The sequence below is a fragment of the Callorhinchus milii genome, unplaced genomic scaffold, assembly GCF_018977255.1.
Source record: "Callorhinchus milii isolate IMCB2004 unplaced genomic scaffold, IMCB_Cmil_1.0 Scaffold3, whole genome shotgun sequence".
Lineage (NCBI taxonomy): Eukaryota > Metazoa > Chordata > Chondrichthyes > Chimaeriformes > Callorhinchidae > Callorhinchus > Callorhinchus milii.
This window is the reverse complement of record NW_024704744.1, coordinates 50,667,152-50,680,930: the sequence shown is the minus strand read 5'-3', so window position 1 is coordinate 50,680,930 and position 13,779 is coordinate 50,667,152.

The following is a 13,779-nucleotide window of genomic DNA, read 5'->3' as shown; positions in this document are numbered from 1 at the left end:
TTTGTTTTTTTGAGTACTGCACCGCTTTGAATGAAATGAACAGCAAAATGCCATCAGCTCTCTCCAATAGCAATTGTGTGGAATTGATCAGGCTGTGGGGGGGGGGGGGTCGGAGATTGTAATCCGAGTAAAGTGCGGGTTCATTAACCAGGGAACATGTGCAATGTCTTACAGTCAGTCCTGAGTGATATAAACATCTATTGATGTAATGATGCTTCTCAGCTAAAGCTGTGTGACCAGAGTGGAGGAGCGGGTAATATACACACACACACACATATATATATACACACTGTACTGTTCCAGCTGTTCTTCAGCACCGCCGAGTCTCTGGTCTTTGTTCATCAGGGGATCATCACAGACTGTGCAAAGCAGGGACTTAAATACACCCTTATGCACCTTAATAATAATAATAATGATCCTTGCATTTAATATAGCGCTTTTCACGTCGGGAGGACGTCCCAAAGCGCTTCACATAACACACTGTAAAGTGAATTCACCTTAAGATCCATTTGTGTGATAAAAGCACCTGTGCTTTACTCAAGTGTGGATGGAAATGGTTATATTGGGCAGGTCTGAGCACCATTTAAGATCAGTCGTTTGTAATTCCCCCCCCTCCCCCCCCCCCCCCCCCCCAAATTAATTAATTAATTAATTGATTCATTAAATAAATGCAGTGATTTTTAAAACCACTCGCGAGATGTTCTCTCCGCAGGTTCATAAACCTTGGCCTGCTCGGGATTAGAATGGGGTCATTTCATTATAAGCGCAGAGAATGGACATTTCATCGACCTGTGAATGATAGTAGCGTTAACCTCTGCAGATAACATAAGGCTTTCATTCTTCAGTCATATATTGAAGTATAAAGCTTTCAGGATGTCCTGTAGCTCAGTGGTTGGAGCACCCGCCTCGCAAGCAATTGATCTGCATTTGTGGGCAAAACGTGGCAGCCAATTGCGCACAGCAGTGTCCCACAAACAGTCGTGGATTGAAGTGACCAATTCATTATTGTTTTTCTTGAGGGATTATTATCAGGCATGTGGAGTAAGGAAACTTGCCTACGGTTTTGCCCTGCCGGGAATCGAACCCAGGTTTCGCGCTTGCGAGGCGAGTGCTTTAACCACTGAGCTGCAGATCTCCACATGATGAGTTTGATTGGCCTGAAGCATTGTAATTGCAACACTTGGACAGAATGCTTTATTCAACAACATAGATTAATATTATTTCTCAATTTATCTTCAAAACAAGTGAATACGTCTTGTTGGTAATTACACATCTGGCAAGCATACTTTCGTTTATTTTCTCTGTGAGATGCCTACTTCCCCCTCCCCCCCACCCCCTCCAAAAATGGTAACTTAGTTTCACCACCTTCCATAAACTTGCAGGATTGTGCATTTCAGTTTCCTTCCAATGTGTCTGTTTAGCTGTCTTACCTTTGGCAACTGGCCAATTATTTTAATAGTCATTTATTTTTGTAATTATTAGGTCTAATTTACAGTATTTCTTAGCAGGGTTCATTAATAAAGAATGCAATTTGAATTCAATACAACCCATGAGCCTTTTTTCGAGTGGTAGACTATATTGGAGTGGAATTCCCATGAGTCAGCATGATGTGTGTGTTTAGTAATGGAAGGAGTCCCCATTTGCACAACTCAGGTTCCTTATTAAGGAATCCTATTAATATTGCATTTTAGATGACAAATTATTATTTCATAAACATTCTTAATTTAGAATATGCATAAATGGGACCAAACCTTTATTGGATCAAAGCTCAATTTGGTTAATAAATAATTATACCTGCCCCTGGAATTTACATACTTTGTCTCGGAAACAACTGAATGGTTTATATCAGTATTAAGGTCATCACTATTAAAGATAGGTCAGTACCGATCTGTCAATTACCTCTGCTCAGCAGACTCTGACCTGCTCCCTGCTCTCCCGCATGACCATCAGGGGTCAGGAATCAGAATTCAGTCTCTCTGCCCCCACTTTTTGGAACTCCATTCCACAGTCGCTTCACCTCGTCCCCTCCCTTGCTTCCTTTAAGGCCTGACTCAAGACCCTCCTAACCCCATCTTCCATCCCCTCCGCCCCTCCTGATCCCAACCCCCAGCCTGGGAGAAAAGCCTTGACTGTCCAGTGCCTTGGGGTCTCTTCCTGATGTGTAAATGTTGTTGTTGCTCTTGTTGTTAATCTCACTCTTCTTTGCAAAGTAAACACTTTGGAAATTATTGCATTATTTTAATCCACTGACCTACCTTAACACTGAGATGTTACTAATTAATGTCCCTGAAAACACACTGCTAAATTGCTTTATTGAAATCATTTTTAAAACCAAAAAAACCCTTAGGATATCAATAATTTTGATTAAAATTTATTCTGAAAATCTATTACTCTTTGGGAAATAGCATTTTTTTCACTGCTCTCTAGTGACCCAAGAAGGCAATATATTCTGCCTGAATCTGGCAAGAAATGGTGAACGTTTGTGGATGCATGTTGCAGTGCCATCTGCTGTGAGTGCCTGTAGTCTGCATTCATGGTAAAGTTGAATGTGTCCTTTTGGAAGAAGTAATTTTACTGGCAACTCACCACCAGAGAAAGCACTTTCCAGCATAAACTTTTCTGCAGGAATATTTTTAGTATACATTTTTAGATACATTTTTAAAATTTCTTTTGTAAAAATATCACTTTATACTATATTTTGTGAAGCGCTTTGAGAGTCACAACGATGTGATAAGGCGCGATATCAAATGCAATGCTGATGCAAGGATCACAGACTGTGGCACAATAGCGAAGAGATGTTTAAGTGGGGATGTAATAGAGGTGTTTAAAATTGTAAAAGGGTTCAATAATATTAACATAAATAGGCTGTTTCCATTAGTTGGGGAGTCCATAACCAGGGCACACATGTATAAGCTAGCGACTAGGGGATCTAAAAGAGAATTTAGGAGGCTCTGCTACTTCATGCAGAGGGTAATAAGATTGTGGAACTTGCTCCCTGAAGTGGTAGTTAAATCAGATAGTGTAGATGCATTCAAGAGGAAGCTCGACCTTCACACAAGTGAGAGGGGAATAGAAGGGTAATGGAGGGAGTAAGGAATGGATAAAGACTTGAATAAACATCTCTGGAATTACCATGAATAAGTAGGATGCATGGAAATCACAGTTTGATTTGGATTTTTTTTTACACATGGTGACGGGTTTCTACGTGTGTCAAGACACCCAGCTGACCAAAGAAAAATTAATGACCAATTTTATTTTTCAGCGGATTATTGGCCAGGACAACAGGAGGAACTCACTTCCCTTTTCAAGCTGGCCATGGGATCTTTAACATCTGAATAGGCAGATAGGTCTTTGGTTTAATGTTTCATCTGAGGAACAGCACCTCTGACAATGCAACATACCTCCAGCATTGGAGTGTCAGCCAAGTATGTGAGATCAGATTCCAATGTGGGATTTGAATCTACAACCTTCTGATTCAAAGGCAAGAGTGCTCCACTACAAACTGAGCCAGGTTAGCATACTGCAAAAGTAAAATGAATTGACCAAAGACATCTCGTAGTCTTTAGACTGGGGTGAAGCTTATTACTGTGGCAGAGCAGAATTGCCTCAACTCTGAATCCAATTGATGGTCTGAAACTAGAATGCTTGATGCTGGTAATGAATGCGAAAAATGGGCAAGTGGTCCATTTCCACGTGCTAACTTGTTCAAAATCTACAATTCCTACATACAGAACTTTCAGGTATAGTGGAAAATCATTCCAAATATTAACTGTTCCATATTATTCTTATTCTGAATGTCTGATATTTTGTAATAACAATGGAAGAGATGTATAGCTTTTCTGTTGTGAACAACAAACACATTGCATTTATGTAGTAACCACAATAAAAAAGTAACAACACAACTTGCATTTATATAGCCCCTTCATACAGGTTAGCATCTTGGAGTGCTTAACGTATTGAATGAATGAAGGCAAATAACCATAAATCATTGAATTAACAAAAGCAAATAATAAAAACATTAATAAATAAAACATTGATATTTTTGTTTACCGTGATATAAGGTCAAATATATCAGGTATTCGGGTAGCTTTGACAATATGACAGTATAATGTTATATTTGATAAGTGAGGTCAATGATAAAACGTACAGGTTAAAACTATAATGTAAGTTCATTTTTGGAATCTATCATTTTTTCATATGTAAATTAGGTATGATTACTTTCAAAATTATCTTTTAATTACATGATTAAGCATGCCAGGGTTCAGATAGAAATATGTTTTAAATATATATTTGTTTTATAATTAATATATTTTACATATTTAAATATTCATAATTCATAATTGCGACCCATCTGTGGTCTTGGAACTGTGAAGATATTTTTCATCCACATCAGTAATGCTATCAACGTCCATCTGCAAAAGTAGGAACTTCAACTCCTTCAAGGTCTCAGTTTCTGCACTTAAAACACTCTCAGCCTCCTGAAAGCTGTAATAGATTGAACTATTGCTGTCATTAAATGCAACTTGATTCAACTGTTAGTCACAGAGCTACTTTGAATTATGATCTTCATGACTCTATACAAATACAAAAAAATGTGAATGTTGAAAGCTTCCCAGGCATCATTAGCAGCATGATGACAAGTTCTGTACAGCACAGCAAAGTAAATATAATTGCCTGGTGTGTTCAATGCAAAATAATTTTTTTATCAACATGAAAGCTTATATGAGCAATTTAATATCTCAATCATGAAATTTTTGAAGAATGGTTCAAATTCAGCTTTAATTCAATATCATATCATGTTTAGCTCATAGAAGGTACATCAGAGTAATGAGAAAAATATAGGGTGGGTTAACAAGGGTGACATCAGGAATTATGGTTATACCTCTGAGGATAGGCTCAAAACATTGGAACTATTTTCACTGAAATGGAGGTTAAGGGGGATTTGATAGAGTTGGTCACAATTCTGAAAGGTTTTGCATTGATAACTAGTGAAAGACAATTTGCCAATTGGTAAATTAATAACTTGTGGGCATAAGTTCAGGACTGTAATTGGAAGAGTTAAGGGTAGAAATTCCATTATATATGGCACCTGGATTTATTAAGATGTGTAACACAATAAACTAGAGTAATGATGGTTAGGTAATATCCAAAATTCCTGCAAGTAAGTTTTCTCTGGGATACAGTAGTTGCATTCAACCCATACAAAGCTTTTTCAGCACACTTTTGACAATCTGTGTATGTTATTTTAAAAAGAACATAAATAGTGTCTATTTACAGCTCCTTGTAACAATCCTTGTAAGAAAAACCTTTATCCTGAGTCTTTTCTTAATTCTCTCTGTTGCTTTTTCTTAAACAGATACAAATTTTCCTAATTTCTGTGAAGTTCCCCACTATTATGCTAAAATCAATTGTTATGAGTTTGAAAACAAAATGTGCAGTTCGTGTATTTCTTAAAGCAATTTGACTTCAATAACAGTGGAGATTTTGTGAAGCATGTATTGCCCTTTCAGTCCCTTTAAACTTTCACTAGAAACAATGCAATAATTGATTGATTATGATTTATCATAAATGTGATAGCTACTATCACTCATTGACTGCACTAACAGGATGAACACCAAACAAGGTAAGATTTTGTGAGGTATGGAAGCTAATGTAATAACTTTGTAATTCTACCATTTCCACGTAAAAGACTCAAAGGGTAATGTTACATTTTGTGAAGGACAGATACTGTTGATGAGTGAACTTTGACTGCCTTCTCCTCGCCCTCTAGAAGTCTCTCCTGCAATCCATTCACCTTGCTCCCTCCTTCTGTACTTTCAAACAAAGCCTTTTAAGATGTTTTCCCAAAATGAAAAGTTGTTCTTTTTGGGTTTTATTCAGCCACTGCTGAAGACATCAGCAGTCTGCATTTTCTCTTATAGACTGACAAGCTCCAGTTTATCCTAATGTCAGCCATGCACAGCCTTACCCACGCTAATCTTTGTTTTGCCACAACATCCATCCTCACCGGGCTCCATCGTCTCCCAGCGGATTAATTTCAAGATCCTCACTGTCGCCCACAAATTCCTATACTATCTCCTTTCCATATCCCTTACAATCTTTAACAAAGAATGTATAGCATGGAAACAGACTACTTGGCCCAATTTGTCCGTGTCTGTGTTTGTCCACCCCAGAATCTCCACCCATTCCTTTACTCCCTCCCATATCTATCTATTCCCCTTCTGCGAAGGTCGAAGGAAACAGATAGATATGAAGGTCCAGCTTCCTCTTAAATGCATGTACACTATCTGTTTCAACCATCATTTTAGGCAGTGAGTTCCACAAACTCACTTCCTCCTAAATTCTCTTTTAAATCCCCCTGTCGCTATCTTGTATATCTTCAACAACATTTTCCTGCTCATCCTCTATGTTCAGCTATCTCAGGTCTGCTGCGCGTCCTTCACTCCACTAAGCTTCTATCTTTTGGAACTCCTTCCCAAAATCACTCCACCTCACTCCCACAATCCAACTTTAAAAGGCTCCTGACCACTTACTTCTATGGCACAGTGCCAGCAGCACTGATCTGCCAAGTAGTTTGAGACATTATACTAGTAAAAGGTGTTTTATAAATGTGACTTATTATTTTAATCTACAAGACATTTAAAACAAATACAACTTCAAATCATGGCTTATGTATCATACCTGCTCCATCTTTGACCTCTTTTACGATATTCCACCATTTCTATTTTGAATACAGAAGATCGAAAACTGAACTCTTTTTAATCTGAGATTGTAAAACTTAAACATAGAAACCCAATTAACAACATCAAGTTTACATGTATTTATCGCCTTTCATGTCAGGAGGACATCTTTAAAAGTCCTTTACAATGATAATTGGGAGCCCGAGCTGGATATTCACGAAACTCTGCACTCTTATCACTCTAGTCCTTGCCAGGCTCCACTGGCTCCCAATCATCGAACGGATTGATTTCAAGATCCTCTCACTTATTTTCAAATCCCTTCATGCACTTGCGCCTCCCTATCTATGGGACCTGCTTATAATATAATCCTTGCATTTGATATAGGGACTTATCATGTCTTCGAGGTGTCCCAAAGCAGTTCACAGAATATACTGTAAAGTGAATTGACTGTATATTTTGTGGGCAAAATATTTAACCCCCAACTCCACCATCCACTGCCTCCTGTCAGCTGTCTCCGGCCTCCTGTTCGTCCCTTGTGGTCTCCATTCCACAATCGGTGGCCGTGCCTTCAGCCGCTACACCCCGAAACTCTGGAACTCTCTCCCTCAAATACTCCGCCATACCCCCTCCCTCCTCACCTTCAAATCCCACCTGCAGACCTTCCTTTTTGATCGGGCTTACAGTCACCTCCGCCCTCCCTCTCCCACTGGCTCGTTGTCAGACTCCACCACTGTAAAGTGCTCCGGGACGCTACCCTCCGTGCAAGCTGCTTTATAAATGCAAGTTGTTGCTGTTGTTTGGGGATAGCTGAGAAAGGTGAGAAGGAAAAGTGACTAAGTGCACCCTTGACAAATTAACAAATACGTGCTTATAGGACTTTCTTGTAAAATGCTGTTAGCCTACGTGAAGGGCACTACATTAATGCTAACTGTTGTTGTTTGTTTACAATTGGCATTATTATGTCACCTCATTAGAAACTGTTTTTTATTCTAAACATTGTGTCTTTTCCTGTCAGAAACACTGAAGAATCTGACAATATGGTGGAAAGGAGCTCTCATTGATATATTGCATTGTTCAGGTGACTTTTTTTAGCTTCCCACAAATTAATGAGCACTAACTGCAGTGGCTCTAAGTCACTCCCAAAAAACAAGTTCTAAATAGAAAATGTCTTTTCAAAAGTTCTAAAGTGTTTGAAGATAACACCGAATTGAACATTATACTATATATTTTTAATAATTAAAAAAAAATCCAATCTAGGTCTACTTTAACTGGGTCATAGACTGCAGGCATCTTGAAATCTCTTACCTCCCAACAAGAGAATATACATCAGGACATTAGCCTATATTCAAGTCTCTTAACCTCAACAAATGCAGAAAGAAATGATTTGTTTTCATTACACCAAAGATCCTATCACAGAATCCCAAGAATGAAGACAGATTGTATACTTTAAATGAATAGTTCTCGGTGTTTGAATTGTCATTCTGAACATGCCATCTGTAAAGTTAAATGAGATCCGGGAAGAAGCTATGTGGGATACCGGTATGTGTAAGAGTAATTTACCCAATACTTCCCGACTTTCTCTTCATACCCTTCTATATACTGCCCCCATGTGGTCTCTGTGTTTATTTTTAACCTGACAGGTGTGAGGCAGCAGACTATTTATTTTGATGTTTCAAAAGAAAAAGTTACTGAAGAGGCTATTTGAAGTAAGTTGGTAACAAAAAAATAGTGGTTGTTATCAAAAAAGAAATTATTACTCATTTTTCTGCCAGCTTTCTACTAGGTAGTATCAAAAAAGTAGGACAACCTCAAATAGCTAGTCTCATCAACATCTGCATTTTTTTCAGAGAAACGTAAACACACTGAGTCCACAGAATCTCATGATCTGGCCTTAACACCATCGTCTTAAAGTTTAAGATCAGGCAGAAATTTGGAAATTTCACAAACATAGTCTTAATTTGGAAGTTCGTTTTAAAAACTACAGAAAAATAGCTTCCAAATCAAGGCTGAATTTAAAAATTCTCAGAACCCTAAATTTTAAGAAAATGGTCTTAAGGGTAATTCAGGTCTCCTGCGTGTTCCTATTTGACATTTATAAAGGGAAATGGGCAGATTGGCAGTTTTGTAAATTTGCTGAATTTCAGCAAGATTCTTGATAATTGGATAAGTAGTTATCACATTTCTTTCAACATCAGCAAGACCGAGGCCCTCCTGATTGGCTCACGCCAGCGCCTCCACACCTTGGACGTTGGCAGCATCAGTCTCCACGGCTACACACTCAACCTCACTAAGTCAGTCAGGAACCAGGGTGTCTTATTTGACCCTGAACTGTCCTTTCTCCCCCACATCCACACCATGACCGGCACTGCCTACCACCACCTCCGCAACATTGCCAGACTCCGCCACTGTCTCACCCGTCAGGCTGCCGAAACCCTCACCCACGCATTCGTTACATCAAGGCTCGATTATGGGAACTCGCTCCTCATCGGCCTTCCCAACTCTTCCCTTCACAAGCTGCAGATCATCCAAAACTCTGCAGCCCGTGTACTCTCACGCACCAGGCTCTGTGACCCCATCACTCCCACCCTCGCCCGACTCCACTGGCTCCCCATCCCCCAGAGGATCGAGTTCAAGATCCTCATCCTCACTTTCAAAGCCATCCATGGCCTTGCCCCCTCCTACCTCTCTGACCTGCTGACTCCCTTCCAATCTGCCCACTCCCTCCGTTCAGCGGGCTCTGGCCTGCTCCATGTCTCCCGCCCGACCCGCCCTACCACCGGTGGCCGGGCTTTCAGCCTCTCTGCACCCATACTCTGGAACTCCATCCCACTGTCCCTTTGCTTCGCTTCCTCTCTTGCCTCCTTCAAGGCCGGTCTCAAGATCCTTCTCTTCGATCATGCCTTTGGTCGTCCTCCCACCTCTCTGCCTTCCTCACCCCTACAACACCCCTCCCCCATGCTGGGTCCCCGACACCTGACTGTTCAGCACTTTGGGACGTCCTCCGACGTGAAAGGCACTCTATAAATGTAATTTTATTGTTGTTGTTCATTTATTAAAAGGGTTGAGAATTATACCTTAATTTTAGGAAAATATTTGAAACTATTTTGAGCTCCACTGTTCCACTGAAAGGAATATTGTGTTTTTCAGTCACTGAAATATGTATAAGCACAGTATTAACAGCAGCTTTGATCCATTTATGATTTGAGAAAATCCCAAAGATTTAGAAAAAGTCCTTCCTATATTTTTCCAAAATCCATTTCCTAGCAAAAACTATTAAAAGTATTTTGACCTGTATTCAAATACAAATACACGTTAAAGTGTTATATTGCTTTTCAGAATGTGAACTTAAATAAAAAAAATATTATGAGATTTAAAAGGAATCTTTTTTAATACAGTAATAATCCTTACATTTCCTCCTTTCAAGTTGGGAGGAAGTCTCAAAACATTTTGTAAGATATACTGTAAAATGGAGTCACTGTGTACTTTAACATCCACCTGAACAGGCAGACGTGACCTCAGTTTATCGTCTCATCCAAAGTTCAGCACCTCCAAACGTACAGCAGACCCCCAATACTACATTGTAGTCTCATCATAGAATACAAGAGTTCCAAATCCCAATTTGGTGCTTGAAGCCACAATCGCTGATTCAGAGGCGAGATAATACCAACTGAGCCAGGCTGACACACTTTGTGCCTCTATAAAGATTATAGATAATAAATTCAACCATTTGACTGATCTACCATACAATACTTAGTGAAGGCAATTAGGATTTTGAGTGGCCTCATCCCTACTAACGAGAATGAGTAAGGAACTGAACCATACTAACAAAGTGGGCCAATTTCTGCAAGAACTTTAAATTCTATGACAAAGTCTTAGATACGTTAATTAAAATGACCATGGTAGTTGACTTTGGTGTTCAATAATTATCATCAGGTGGTGAAATTAGTCAATTCCTGAAGATGTCACATTAAAAGGAACATCATCTTCATGAAAAGGCAAAGGGAAAAATTGCAAAGACTGGAATTACATAAAATGTTATAGCACGGAAACAGGCATTTCTAGTCCATATCACGGCAATATGAAATTAACGTGGAACATAAAGTCAGTTTATGTCAGTTAAAGATACAAATTCATATGGCTTAACCTTTTTGTTTGAATAAGAAGAAAAGTGAGAGAATAGAAAAGCCATTCATCATTTTTTGCAAGGATGGCATTGTACGTAAGTGATGAATCTTGTGTTTTGACATATTTTATGTCATTGCAGTACATGATTCCAAACGGACAAAGCTTGCCAAAAATATTTCCAGCACAGAACTTCGGTGTAAAGGATTTCACTATATTGCTACCTCCAAACGAGGTTGCTTACAAGGTCAAAAATGCTGTCTCATTAAATAATGAGTTTGATTAATGAATCGATCAATTACTCAATGTAGAATTACTGTTTGCAATTTTTAATTAAAAGGAAAGAGACCAGACAGTATTGTTTTTAAAATTTAGATTAGTAATTTATAGAATCAAAGAAATAAACAAACTAAGTATAAGCCACAAAACTCTTGGTAATATTGTCAGCTCCAATTAAATCAGATTGTGTTCTCATACATCATTCTAAGATTCACTGGAGAAAAGCTCCAATGCTAACAACATGGTCTGTTTGACAATATACATGAATCATGACACCTCTCAACTTAAGGATGAAAGTAACTCAGTGTAAATGACATTGCTTAAATCTGCAATCTAACACCATAAAGCATCTTGCTTTAAGTGCTTATCATGAACAAGCTTTTTTGGTCCTGCATTTTTGTGGTCAAATGGGAACCCATTTGCTAAAGTCTGGCTATTGAGAAGCAGAACTGTTTTGACACTTCTAGAGAGAGGAGTGATGGGAGAACAACAATTAAGTTTATATCGAGCTTTTCATGTCAGGAGCTCATATCAAAGTTATAGAAACGTAGCAATTTGCAGCGCAGAAGGAGACCATTCAGCCCATTGAGACTGCCCCAGCTTTCAGAGTAAATTGTATTCAATCCCACTTCCCGGCCTTCTACCCCTCTTGTAAGGAAACTTTACTTTTATTTAATGATGAAGTAGTGCGAACACTATTTGGATGTTAAACAATTGTTTCCATTATTATAGTTCAACAGTGAATGATTATACAAAGAGCAACAACCCACGATAGTGAGACGCAATAATGGTAGTAACCAGGTTTCAGTGAATAAGTATTGATCAGTTACCTTCTTACAGAACCCCCCACCACACACAACCTGCTGTCAGGCTCCACCCAACACACATCAGACACACACAAGAGGACCCCCCCACCCCCACAACAGGAACCCCCACCACACGCACACACAACAGGACCCCCCCCCCACACACACACAACAGGACCCCCCACACACACAACAGGACCCCCCCCCACACACACAACAGGACCCCCCCCACACACACACACAAGGACCCCCCCCCCCCCCCCCCCCCACACACACAACAGGACCCCCCCCACACACACAACAGGACCCCCCCCCACACACACACAACAGGACCCCCCCCACACACACACAACAGGACCCCCCCCACACACACACAACAGGACCCCCCACACACACAACAGGAACCCCCACACACACACACAACAGGACCCCCCCACACACACACAACAGGACCCCACACACACACACAACAGGACCCCCCACACACACACACAACAGGACCCCCCCCCACACACACACACACAACAGGACCCCACACACACAACAGGACCCCCACACACACACAACAGGACCCCCCACACACAAACAGGACCCCCCCACACACACAACAGGACCCCCCACACACACAACAGGACCCCCCCCCACACACACACAACAGGACCCCCCACACACACACAACAGACCCCCCACACACACACAACAGGACCCCCCCACACACACACAACAGGCCCCCCCCACACACACACACACAACAGGACCCCCCCACACACACAACAGGAACCCCCCCACACACACACAACAGGACCCCCCCACCACACACACACAACAGGACCCCCCCCACACACACACAACAGGACCCCCCCCCCACACACCACACACACACAACAGGACCCCCCCCCACACACACAACAGGACCCCCCCACACACACACAACAGGACCCCCCACACACACACAAGAGGACCCCCCCCACACACACACACAACAGGACCCCCCCCACACACACAACAGACCCCCCCCACACACACACAACAGGACCCCCCCACACACACACAACAGGACCCCCCCACACACACACAACAGGACCCCACACCACACACACACACAACAGGACCCCCCCACACACACACAACAGGACCCCCCCACACACACACAACAGGACCCCCCCCCACACACACAACAGGACCCCCCCACACACACACAACAGGACCCCCCCACACACACACCACACCACACAACAGGACCCCCCCCCCACACACACAACAGGACCCCCCCCACACACACAACAGGACCCCCCACACACACAACAGGACACACACAACAACAGGACCCCCCCCCCCCACACACACACAACAGGACCCCCCCACACACACACCACACAACAGGACCCCCCCCCCCCCCCACACACACACAAACACAAACACATAAACATGACAGGACCCCCCCCTCCCAAACACAAACACACACACACACACACGACTGGACCCCCCACACCCCCCACACCCCCCACACACACATGGCAGCCGCTGCCTCCCGCCGCTCGGGTGTTTTGAAAAGTGACGGTTGGTTTGACCGTTATGACAGTTGAGCCCAGCGGCCCCCGAGTCTCAGGGACTGAGGTGTAGCCCAACAACTGTTACTGTTATTATTATTATTGTTATTGTTACCCCAGAGGGTATTATTATTATTATTATTGTTATTGTTAGCCCAGAGGGTATTATTATTATTATTGTTATTGTCAGCCCAGAGGGTATTATTGTTATTGTTAGCCCAGAGGGTATTATTATTATTATTATTATTATTGTTATTGTCAGCCCAGAGGGTATTACTGTTATTGTTATTGTTAGCCCAGAGGGTATTATTATTATTGTTATTGTTAGCCCAGAGGGTATTA